Raw genomic sequence first — 12,343 nt, 5'->3', positions numbered from 1 at the left:
TTCCAGCCAATTTTGCATTGAAAAGTCAAACGGCGCTCCTTCCCTTTCGAGCTCTGCCATGCACCCAAGCAGTGGTTTACCCCCCCACATATGGGGTATCAACGTACTCAGGAGAAATTAGACCCCAAAAGTTGTTGTGCAATTTGTCCTGTTACCCTTGGTAAGATAAAACAAATTGGATCTGAATTAATTTTTTTGTGGAAAAAAGTTAAATGTTCATTTTTTTAAAACATTCCAAAAATTCCTGTGCAGCACCTGAAGGGATAATAAACTTCTTGAATGTGGTTTTGAGCACCTTGAGGGGTGCAGTTTTTAGAATGGTGTCACACTTGGGTATTTTCTATCATCATACACCCCTCAAAGTGACTTCAAATGTGATGTGGTCCCTAAAAAAATGGTGTTGTAAAAATGGGAAATCGCTGGTCAACTTTTAACCCTTATAACCTCCTAACAAAAAAAAATTTGGTTCCAAAATTGTGTTGATGTAAAGTAGATATGTGGGAAATGTATTTTTTGTGAAATATCTGCAATTTAGAGGCATGAAAATTCAAAGTTGGAAAATTGCGAAATTTTCTAAATTTTCGCCAAATTTCCATCTTTTTCACAAATAAACTGTCACGGAGTTAACGAGACAGAACAGTACCAGAAGACCACAGCTTCTGATGGCTCCTGCTTTGCCTCTGAGAAGAAGCACTTCTCCAGTGTATTAAATGTGTATGTAAAAGATCCGCAAAAAAAATCTGCAAAATTAATGAACATGCTGTGATTTTTACCACGATTCTTTTTTTTGCAGAAAAAAATGCAGCATGTGCATAAGAATTGCAGAATGAATTAAAAATGATGGGATGCTTATGTATGCTTCTTTTAGCTTTTTTTCCCGCGGAAAACGGCCAATAAACGCGAAAAATCCTGAACGTTTCCACATAGCCTTTCTGTAAATCTTGAAACAGCTTCACCGCTAGTTTTCAGAGAGTCCTGTATTTCAGCTGATGTTATTTGTAGGTTTTTCTTTGCATCCCGAACAATTTTCCTGGCAGTTGTGGACGACATTTTTGTTGGTCTACCTGACCGTGGTTTTGTTTTTACAGAGCCCCGGATTTTCCATTTGTTAATCACAGTTTGAACGCTGATGACTGGCATTATCAATTACTTGCATATCTTTTTGTATCCCTTTCCTGTCTTCAACAGTTCAACTACCTTTTCCCATAGAGCCGTTTACAATTCTTCTGCTTTCCCCATGAATCACATGTCCATGTCTGGATCCCAGAAACTCACTCAGCTTTTATGCACACACTAATTACAAGCAAACAGGTCACAGGTGAGGATGTTACCTTTAGTAGCCATACAAACGCAATTGCGTCGACTTCTGTGTATGTTATCAGGCCAAAATCACCAGGGTATGTGAACTTTTGATCAGGGCCATTTGTATGTTTTGGGTTGTCATTATGATTTAGGAAGAGAAAACACAGTAGGTTGACAATAAATGGCTTCACCCAACCACTAACCGTGAGTGGAGAAAAAGTTTTGGTGTTATCATTCATATTCTCTGAAAAAAAGGCCAAGAAAGCAAAAATTCTGCCGGGGTATGTAAACTTTTGAGCACAAGTGTATAATATGATGATTGCAGTATATTATGAGGATACAAAATTTGATGGGAGGAGTGCTTCCTTTATTCATTTCTTAACAATATTTTAGGACGGAATCCTGCAGTATTTGTACAGTCGCTGCATACAACAAAACTGTACTACGTGAAATTAGATTTAGAAACCAGATACAATCAGCATAATTTATTGTTTAAACAATATGCATTTATTTCATTTGATCATCTTTATTCAAATATTCACAAATTCATAATATGTTTATACATTGAGGATTAAATGTACCGTAAGTATTGTACATTAAAGTAGTTCAAAGAGGTTTTCCAGTTAGAAAAAAAGAAATAAAAAAAAAAATTATCTTGATGTCCCTCTAAGGAGCCCCCAAATCTCCCTATTACTTTTTATTTTATTTTTTTTAACTACCCTCTAGCCGCAATGCACCTATACCTGTGGTTATGGATTATATCCTGAATAGTGACGAGTGAATATACTCGTTACTCGAGATTTCCCGAGCATGCTCAGGGGTCCTCCGAGTATTTTTTAGTGCTCGGAGATTTAGTTTTCTTCGCCGCAGCTGAATCATTTACATCTGTTAGCCAGCTTAATTACATGTGGGGAATCCCTAGCAACCAGGCAACCCCCACATGTACTTATGCTGGCTAACAGATGTAAATCATTCAGCTGCGGCAAGAAAAACTAAATCTCCGAGCACTATAAAATACTCGGAGGACCCCCGAGCGTGCTCGAGAAATCTCAAGTAACGAGTATATTCGCTCATCACTAATCCTGAACTTACATATTGAAATCCTGCCTCTAGACTACATTTACCAAGAGGCAGAGCTGTATCTGTCCCATAGCTCTCAACCTTAGTGCCTGCTCATTCCACCTATAGAGCACTATCTAGAGACTATTTGCACAGTCTTAACATGGATAAATTGCTGCAAACAGTTTCTCCTCCCTAACATTCTCCCTCTTCACCTAGTATGCAGTGTCTTGAGACTTTCCTTGTACAGTGACAATAATGACACAAGAGCGCACGTTGACATTACATGGGCTCATTGAGTTAGATAATGTAATCATTTATTATAATGTAATTTAGCACTATGGAAAGCTAAGAACCATCTCATTTGGCCAAACACACAAGTTGCTAATAGTACTTGGTGTAAGTGAAGCCTGCAATATCAGTGCCCTCTCTTTGCTCCACCTACCTCCCCTGTGCACATCTCCAGTCACTGATAGCTTGCTGAGGATCACAGGCTATGTGCTTACCTGACATCACCATCCTTGGCTAAGTAGCTCAGCTCTTCAAGCTCAGATAGGGAGTTATCTCCTCTTTGCTTTGAAGGTGCTGTAGCAGGGGGTAAGGAGCTGGGGGACACGTTATCGCATGCGATGGCTCAGGAGCAGAGCATAATTTTAACATCAAATAAATTATGAAGTTTTGTCATTTCTGATAGGCATTACAGTGCATTAATAATATTTGTGCCCCAGACACCCCCTCCCCTCTTTAAATATTTTCCCTATTAAGGAATTCAGAAATTGAAAATACAGAATTTACACATTTTTATGAGGTCCTTTGTTGAATGGCATAAAGCTTATATAGGATAGACATGCAGAAAGTAAAAAAAACACGTCTTCTACAACATCTGATGGTTATTTTCAACTAAAAAAAAGAAAACATATCCGATGTCGAGCGTTAGTCTATTACAGAAGATAATGGGTCCACAAAATGCTTTAGACTGATCGTTATCTGGAGAGTTAAAAGATCCATAAAAGACTTCACCTCAAGAGTAGGTTACCTGTTGGATTACATTTAAATAGAGAGATTATGTTACATTATCAAAATATTGGAATATATCTATTTGAGCTTTATTGTTCTTACTTGATTGACAGTTTTATGAGTATTATGCATTTTTTTCAACTTCTCTATCAATGTAATATTTTTCTATGTTGTATTTGTGAGCCACTTTGACTACTTTGTTTATAATTATAATTGCTTCATACATAAATGGACACATATATACACACACAAAAATACACATGTATAAATACATGCATACACTCAAATACTAATCTTCTACTATACCAAGTGATCAGCCGATTCGTGGAGGAGGTCGGCCACGTAGTGCATAGACCAGCTGGAAAGGGCTGCAGAAACCACTGCGGAGAAGGGGGGCACAGCAGAAAGGACTAAAAACAGCTCCCTGCTCCTGCTGTGCAATCCTTTCCCTTGGGCCCTCCATTCCTGACCTCTACTCTTTGATTAGGTGCTGCTGAAAATTGAACAGTACAGGGAACAGAAGACACACAGTAAGTCATTTTGCACTTCCTCCACTATGGTCCCCTGTGTGCTGTGTGGCCCGTCCCCCTGTCTCTACAGGTGAACACTCACCGTTGGGGCGCCGATCAGGAGGACATATACTGCAGTCAGTGAGTGCTCTCATCAGTTGATGGGGAAAGTGTTCATTGGCCAGTGGCTCTTCCTGCATGACACACCCCATTTTTCAATGCCTGCACTCAGTTCAGCGCTCTCGCCCCAACTCTGGGTATCAGAATGATTATGGGTGGCAGTAGGAGGGGATAGGTGTCCAGCACACTGGGCATAGGTGCCCCATAGCTGCTGCAGTATAACCCTACCTGCAAGGGCCCCCTCTACCTCCAGGCTTTGGTGCAGCCAGTCCGGCCCAGAATTTGGTATCAATATAATCAGTCTTACAGTACAAGGGTAACATTATTTTTGCTGCATGGTAAATGTGCAAAATTGTAAATGTAAAAAAGAAATGTCAAAATAAAGTTTTTTATTCCTCACAAGAAGGGATAATATAAAATCTAATAAATAACTTTAATATAGCAAAAAGATGATGCCAGTGGAAAATATAACTTCTGTCTACAAAACCAAGTGTTCATATGGCTTCATCAACAGAAAAATAAAAAAAAATTATGGCTTTCTACAAATATCTAAAAAACTAAAAAAAATAGTCTGGTCCTTAAAAGGATTCTCCAGGAATAGAAAATAATAAATAACTAAGGGAAATGGCATTATAAATAAGTTACTAAATACAGCGAATTACATTAGTTTTGTCTAGGGAGGTAATCACTATAGAATTAAAACAGCCGCTGCCTTGTGTTAGGTGTCGAGTTCCCGCCGCTGCACAAGGGGAATCTCGAACCATGTCTGCTGCGGTCTCCCATTCTTCTCCAGCCGCAGTGGAACCTGCTCAGCGGAGACTTTGGTCCCAGAGTCTGGTTCAGCCCGATACTGTGTGAATGGTTACTGCTGCCTTTCCGGGCTCTGCCTTTGTAGCCAGCACTGGTCAGCAGCGAGCAGGCTTTTCTGGGACTAAGTCCTGCTTTTCATGCACTGAGCATGCCCACGGGAGGACCTCTCATTGGAGGTCGGGGGTCACACGCTCAGGCCCTGTAGCATCTCCTATTCGTCCACCAGGAAGGTCCTGAAGAGCTGCAACTATAAAAGGTTCGCATGGCCGCACAGCCATGAACTAGTATCAAATGTGTTTGGCTTATGCCAGTGGATACTATACCATTCTAAACATATGTGGTGTGAGGCTGTAGCTTTGGGACAGTACACTCAGTCAGGCAGCTAGCGTCAGTGGGGGTAATTAGCCTTGGCTTAGCATCTGGTTCCTTCATGTGTGCGGTTTGCACAGAAGAGTTCCAGAGCATGCACAACCCTTAGTTAGGGTAATAGTTTTGTGTACAGCACGACTCTGAGGCAACAGAGATCGCTTCCAGTTCACACGGGGTGAAGCTTAACCCACTTGTGAGCTCAGAGTTTATCCGACGTTACTTTGCAGCAAATATCTCTGCACGGTGGTCCCCGGGCTGCGAATGCACCTTGTAGCTACCTATCCATATTCGGTGCGTTCCGCTAGCCCTAACAGTATACTAGCGCCAGGGTCTGGTTAAGTAATGGCGGACGAACAGCGATTGTAGGGGTACATCCAGCAGCTGGAGGGCAGGTTGGCGGCTCTCAATCGTGCAACCTCAGCTGTGGATGTTACCGCAATAGCTGTTCAGGCTGCTAGCGTGGCTGCAGCAACTTTAACCATTGCCACCCCTGTTTCAACCTTATCCCACCTCCCGCTGCCAGAGAAATACTCTGGTAACAGTAAATCATGTAAGGGTTTCGTGAACCAGTGCGGTATACACCTCGAGCTCCTGGCTGCACGTTTTCCCACAGAGCGGGCAAAGGTGGGATTCATTATTTCTCTTCTGTCGGACAGGGCGTTGGAGTGGGCTACACCGCGACGATCATGTGGTGCAGACTGCTCCTCGGTTTTTGAGCACTCTGAAACAGGTCTTTTTAGGACCTCGAGTCACCCATGATACGGCGCTCCAACTGCCGGCATTGACTCAGGGTTCGTCCATGGTCAGCCATTTTGCCATCCACTTCTGGACTTTAGCGTCTGAGCTGGAGTGTCCGGATAAAGCCCTCATTCCGGTATTTTGGAGGGGGCTGGCTGACCATGTGAAGGACGCTTTGGCCACTAGGGAGATTCCCGCCACACTGGAGGAGCTCATAGCAGTATCAACTTGCATCGACCTTCGTTTTAACGAGCGAAGGTTGGAGCGAGCCCAGTGTAGGCATAGGTTTCTGCTGGCTCCCACCTTCGCTAAACCTCTGGAATCTCCTGTCCAGGCGTCCGAGTCACATGAGGCCATGGAGGTGTCACGAGCGGGATCTAAGTCCCGGACCGCTCATGCACTTAAGGTCTGTCATGTTTGCCGGCAGTCAGGACACCTTGCCTGCAGGTGTTCTCAGCGGTCAGGAAAATGTCAGGGTCTAGTGGTAGTCAGAGGAGGTACACTAGACATGGCGATGTTTTCCTCCAAATTGTCCTTCTAGGGGACAATTACCATAGGCCCATCCACTCTTATGGTAGAGCTTTGCGTGGACTCCGGGGCGGAGGGCAAATTTATGTCATCTGCTTTCACCCAGCGACACGCAATACCCCTGGTGATGCTCGCCAAACCTGTGACCGTTCGAGTGGTAAATGGGTCGACACTACCCTCAAGATTACACACCAAACCATTCCATTCACTCTTTCCATGTCTCCATCTTATCAGGAGATTATGTCCCTGCTAGTCATTCCCAAGGGAATTGATGAGGTCCTGTTGGGGATACCATGGCTACCCTACCACTCTCCTCATATAGAGTGGTCCTCAGGGAGAATATTGGGATGGAGTAAATCCTGTGAGAGTAGAAGTCAGAGGGAGTGCGTTCTGGTTGCTACAACTGAGGTACCCGCAGATCTTTCCTCTCTCCCCAAGCACTATTGGCCCTATGCGGACGTGTTCTCCAAAAGGGCTGCGGAGACCCTTCCGCCTCACCGCCCCTATGACTGTCCTATTGACCTCTTGCCTGGTGCAGAGCCTCCCCGGGGTCGAGTCTATACGTTATCTCTTCCGGAGACGGAGGCAATGTCCCAGTACATCCGAGAGAATCTGGCAAGAGGATTCATTAGGAAGCCAGTGTCACCTGCAGGGGCTGGGTTCTTCTTCGTGCAGAAGAAGAGTGGAGAACTATGTCCATGCATAGACCACAGGGGTCTTAACGCCATCACCGTTAAGAATAAATACCGACTACCCCTGATATCTGAGCTCTTTGATAGGCTACGGGGAGCAAGGGTATTTACTAAATTAGATCTGCGGGGTGCTTACAACCTGATTCGCATCCGTGAGGGGGACAAATCGAAGACTGCTTTTAACACCAGGGATGGGCACTATGAATATCTGGTGATGCCCTTCAGGCTCTGTAATGTCCCAGCCGTTTTCCAAAACTTTGTGAACGACATCTTCTGGGATATGCTCACCACCTCGGTCGTAGCCTATCTGGATTATATTCTCATGTACTCTCCAGATATTGACTCCCACCGGAGAGATGTTTGCAAAGTCTTCGACCTCTTACGGGCAAACTCCCTCTACGCCAAGTTGGAGAAGTGTGTGTTTGAGCAGGAGTCCTTGCCTTTCCTAGGCTATATCATCTCTGCCCAGGGATTGGCTATGGATCCTGCCAAGCTACAGGCTGTGATGGACTGGCAGGAACCCCATTCTCTTAAAGCGGTGCAGCGCTTTATGGGGTTCATTAATTACTATCGCCAGTTCATTCCCCACTTCTCAACTTTGGTAGCTCCCTTGGTTGCCCTCACCAAGAAGGGAGCAAATCCAAAATTGTGGTGGGAGAAGGTCTCCAAGGCCTTTCTCGCTATTAAGTCACAGTTCGCTATCGCTCCCATCCTACATCGCCCCGATGTAGATAAGCCGTTTATAATGGAGGTGGATGCCTCATCCATTGGTGCTGGAGCAGTCCTCTTTCAAAAGGATGCTCAAGGTCGGAAGCATCCTTGCTTCTTCTTTTCCAAGACCTTCTCACCAGCGGAGAGGAATTATTCCATTGGGGACAGGGAGTTGCTAGCCATGAAGTTGGCTTTCTCAGAGTGGAGACACCTCCTGGAGGGGGCTTGCTTCCCCTTTCAAGTTTTTACAGACCACAAAAATTTGGTGTACTTACAGACAGCCCAGCCAGATGGTCCCTGTTCTTCTCCCGGTTCCATTTCACCCTCCATTTTCTCTCTGGGGAGAGGAACATTGGTGCCGACGCTCACTCCCGCTCCGTAGTGTCATCAGAGGAGGAGGAGCCTCGTCTTTTTGTCCCTTCTGAGAGCTTGAGAACCGTGGCTCCGATTTCGCTACTAGAGTCTGTGCCCCGTGCAAGACTTTTGTACCATCAAATTTGCGACCTCTTGGGCTCATTCGTCCAGGGTGGTTGGACATTTTGGGACCCGGAGGGCATTTGAGTTTCTGGCGAGGACATACTGGTGGCCGCATATGGCTCGTGACGTCGGGTATTTTATTCGCGCGTGTGTCTCCTGCGCCAAGATTCGGTCTCCTTGGCAGCGGCCTGCTGGACTAATTTACCCCCTGCCAGTGGCAGACAGGCCCTGGGAGATGGCCGGGATGGACTTCGTTGGGGGCTTACCTAAGTATCGTAGCTGCACCGTTATCTGGGTAGTCATCAATCATTTTTCTAAAATGGTGCACATGGTGCCGCTTCCACGGTTACCTTCTGCACAGGCCTTGGCGGCGTTGTTCATAAAACATATTTTCCGTCTACATGGCATGCCTGACAAAATTGTCAGTGACCGTGGTCCCCAGTTTGCGTCTCGTTTTTCTCGAGAGCGCTGTCCTTTACTCTGCATTGAGCTGAATCTCTCTTCTGCATACCATCCCGAGACGAATGGGTTGGTAGAGAGGGCCAACCAGACTCTGGTGACATACCTGCGACATTTTGTCTCTTAGAACAGTAGCAGTATTATATAGCAACATAACGTGAATTAAACAGATGTATAATCTAAATGTTGCGCACGTGCCGGACTACTAAAAACCAGTCGTTAGTACATAATGCAACGGGGATGTGGAAGCCACAAAAAAGCACGACCAAAAGAGAATAACTATGATAAGCAAAAAAATCTTTATTCAAATGCAAAACACATTAAAATGGTAAAAATGACCGGACAAAGATGGGAAAATGGTGCAGGTCACAATAAAGTGCTACCGTGCAAAAACAAGACATACAGACCGGGAACTGGCTCCCTGATATAAATCTAAGATGTTTACTATGGGGGACATAACAAACGAGCGAGAGTAATTACTACATATGTAGACTATACCTTTAAAGCTTGCTGCTGTACCCAGGATCGAATTAAATAATAAAATGCAGTCCGCAATCAGACCATAATAATGCCACACTGGGTTGGAGTGCTAAACTAATACATATATAGAGGCAAAAAGTTCTAAATATCAAGGGTAACGTCTATGAAAAAAACACGATGGCAGTGCTCATATATAGTACTGGCCATCCCTGGGGGCACTACCCCAACAACAAGGCAGAACAGCGGTGGTAAAACCACCAACATTGATTCTAGGCAAACAAGGCTGCCTCAGTATATATTACCTTGTTAGGGCGGCACTCGGATGTGTCCAGATCCACAGTCTGCACGTCTGCCCGACGCGCGTTTCGGGGAGAAACTCCTTCATCAGGGGGAGTGTCAGATAACCCAAATTCCCGGGGTTTAAATACAGTACCATCAATACCAGCGGTGGCGCTCACCGGAAGTGACGCAGGCGCTACTATGGCAACATGTGACTCACAGCGGCGGCGACGTCATGCAGGAGCGCCGCCAAAACCATGGCAACCGCCCAAGCATAGAGACGCCACAAGCCGCCAGGAGCAGCGGAGCCAAGTGCGCATGCGTGCAGGCGGCACCACCGTAGGTATAAGACTATAGCATAAGGCATTGTAGCCGCGGTGTATAAAAAAGAGGGAAAGTAAAAGGGAAGAAAAGAAAGAGGAGTGGTAAAACGCCGTGTACCATGATGCGATATCACAAACCGTACTATGTACTTAATGTGCAGAGTAACATGGCATACAAAAGAGCACTATATACCAATTAACCCCCTAACCACCTGCAATGACAATGAAATAGACAACCCACTAAGCAGTGAATACCAAAAACATAATGGTAACCATAAAATGAAACACAAAAAAAGCATAGAGAATAGAATAGTATCACACACACTTGTGACATTACATATTCTTATACATTGTAGAGAAATGTGAACACTGACTATGTACAAAACAACACAATAAGATTCAATGAATATTTTCCAGATGCCGTCTTCCATGGATCTTCTTAAGGTAAACGAAAAAGAACTTGGATCCAGTTCAAATGTCATCTGACATATCCAAAGATTATACGTATCTAAAATGTTAAAAACACAATTAAAAACAAGCACAAGTGCACCACCACATTTTGTCTCTGCTAGGCAGGATGACTGGGCATCTTTGCTACCTTGGGCGGAATTTGCTTTGAACAACGCCGTAGCCGACTCCACTGGGCAGACTCCATTTCTCCTTAATTATGGCCAGCATCCGCATGACCCTGTGCCCATGCCCGTGTCATCCACTGATTCCAGGGTGGCAGACTGGGCAGTGAAGGCACGTGACATTTGGGCCCGCACACAGGATGCCATTCGGGCCTTCAAGGAGAGAATGAGGGTTTCTGCCGATGCACACTGGCGCCCCGCTCCGACCTTCGCTCCTGGTGACTTAGTGTGTCTCTCCACCCGTAACATCAGGCTGCAAGTTGAGTCCACTAAGTTTGCGCCTCGTTACATTGGTCCTTTCAAGGTTCTGGAACAGGTTAACCCTGTGGTCTACCATTTGGCTATACCTCCGCCCCTTGGTATCACCGACACCTTTCATGTTTCCCTCTTAAAGCCCGTCTATATGTCCCGGTTTTCCGAGTCATCTGCCGGGACATCGGGTTCATCCACGGATGAGTGCGAGGTGAACTCTATTTTGAGGTGCAAGGTGGTACGTGGGAGGAAATACTATCTGGTGGACTGGAAGGGTCACGGCCCAGAGGACAGAACCTGGGAACCTGTGGAGCACATTCGGGCTCCGCTTCTCATTGCAGCCTTTGAGCGTAGAGAGGCTCAAGGAGGAGGGGGCCCTAGGAGGGGGGGGGTAATGTTAGGTGTCGAGTTCCCGCCGCTGCACAGGGGGAATCTCGAACCATGTCTGCTGCGGTCTCCCATTCTCCTCCAGCCACAGTGGAACCTGCTCAGCGGAGACGTCGGTCCCAGCTTCTGGCTCAGCCTGATACTTTTCTGGGACTAAGTCCTGCTTTTCACGCACTGAGCTTGGCCACGTGAGGACCTCTCATTGGAGGTTGGGGGTCACACGCTCAGGCCCTGTAGCAGCTCCTATTGGTCCACCAGGAAGGTCCTGAAGAGCTGCAACTATAAAAGGTTTGCATGGCCGCACGGCCATGCGTTAGTATCAAATGTGTTTGGCTTATGCCAGTGGATACTATACCACTCTAAACATATGTGGTGTGAGGCAGTAGCTTTGGGACAGTACACTCAGACAGGCAGCTAGCGTCAGTGGGGGCAATTAGCCTTGGCTTAGCATCTGGTTCCTTCATGTGTGCGGTTAGCACAGAAGAGTTCCAGAGCAAGCACGACCCTAGTTAAGGTGATAGTTTTGTGTACAGCGCGACTCTGTGAGGCAACAGAGATCGCTTCCTGTTCACATGGGGTGAAACTTAACCCACGTGTGAGCTCAGAGTTTATCCACTGTTACTTTACAGCAGATATCTCTGCACGGTGGACCCCAGGCTGCAAACGAACCTTGTAGCTACCTATCCATACTCGGTGCATTCCGATAGCCCTAACACCTTGTTTCACTGACAAAACCTGTACTGGGAAATTAGTACAGCTGCCATGAACATAAGCAGTCGATTGCCACCACCACAGGATAAGTGGGAAGAGCTGAACAAAGCGTCAGAATTGGCACATTTAATAGATTTGCCTTTTCTGGGGCAGTTGCAGGCTACTATTTTTTGGCTGGGGGGCAAATATCCATGGCCCCTTACCAGCCTGAGAATACCTGCCCCCATCTGTCTGCTTTAGCAAGGCTGGTTGTCAAAAATTGGGGGGACAAAATGCCGTTTTTTAAAATTATTTATTTAAACTTGCAGATGAGGGTTGCAGCCTGCAGCTGTCAGTTTTGTAGGGCTGGTTATCAAATACAGGGAAACTCACATCGTAGGTGTAATAAAACAAATACAGCCCTATGTGCAAGAAAGAAAAACAAAAGAAAACGGTAGCTGAAAGCACCTCCCGCTCACTGCTAGCAGAACACACACGGTTCAGGTTTT

At 45.7% G+C, this 12,343-nt stretch overlaps 1 protein-coding gene and 1 long non-coding RNA gene across 2 annotated transcripts in view; one reads left to right on the top strand and one right to left on the bottom strand.

The window, feature by feature from the left end:
• Positions 1-12,343, top strand: part of LOC138642474 (protein transport protein Sec23A) — a 354,941-nt gene that overhangs the window by 180,242 nt on the left and 162,356 nt on the right. The window lies entirely within an intron of this gene.
• Positions 2,390-12,343, bottom strand: part of LOC138658040 (uncharacterized) — a 41,462-nt gene continuing 31,508 nt past the window's right edge. The window contains exon 4 of the long non-coding RNA XR_011317309.1: positions 2,390-3,397. This is a non-coding gene — a long non-coding RNA (uncharacterized lncRNA). The remainder of the gene's footprint in view (positions 3,398-12,343) is intronic.

Source organism: Ranitomeya imitator, chromosome 1, assembly GCF_032444005.1.
Source record: "Ranitomeya imitator isolate aRanImi1 chromosome 1, aRanImi1.pri, whole genome shotgun sequence".
Lineage (NCBI taxonomy): Eukaryota > Metazoa > Chordata > Amphibia > Anura > Dendrobatidae > Ranitomeya > Ranitomeya imitator.
The sequence above is the reverse complement of the archived record's forward strand: the minus strand, read 5'-3'. Positions and strand labels throughout refer to the sequence as shown.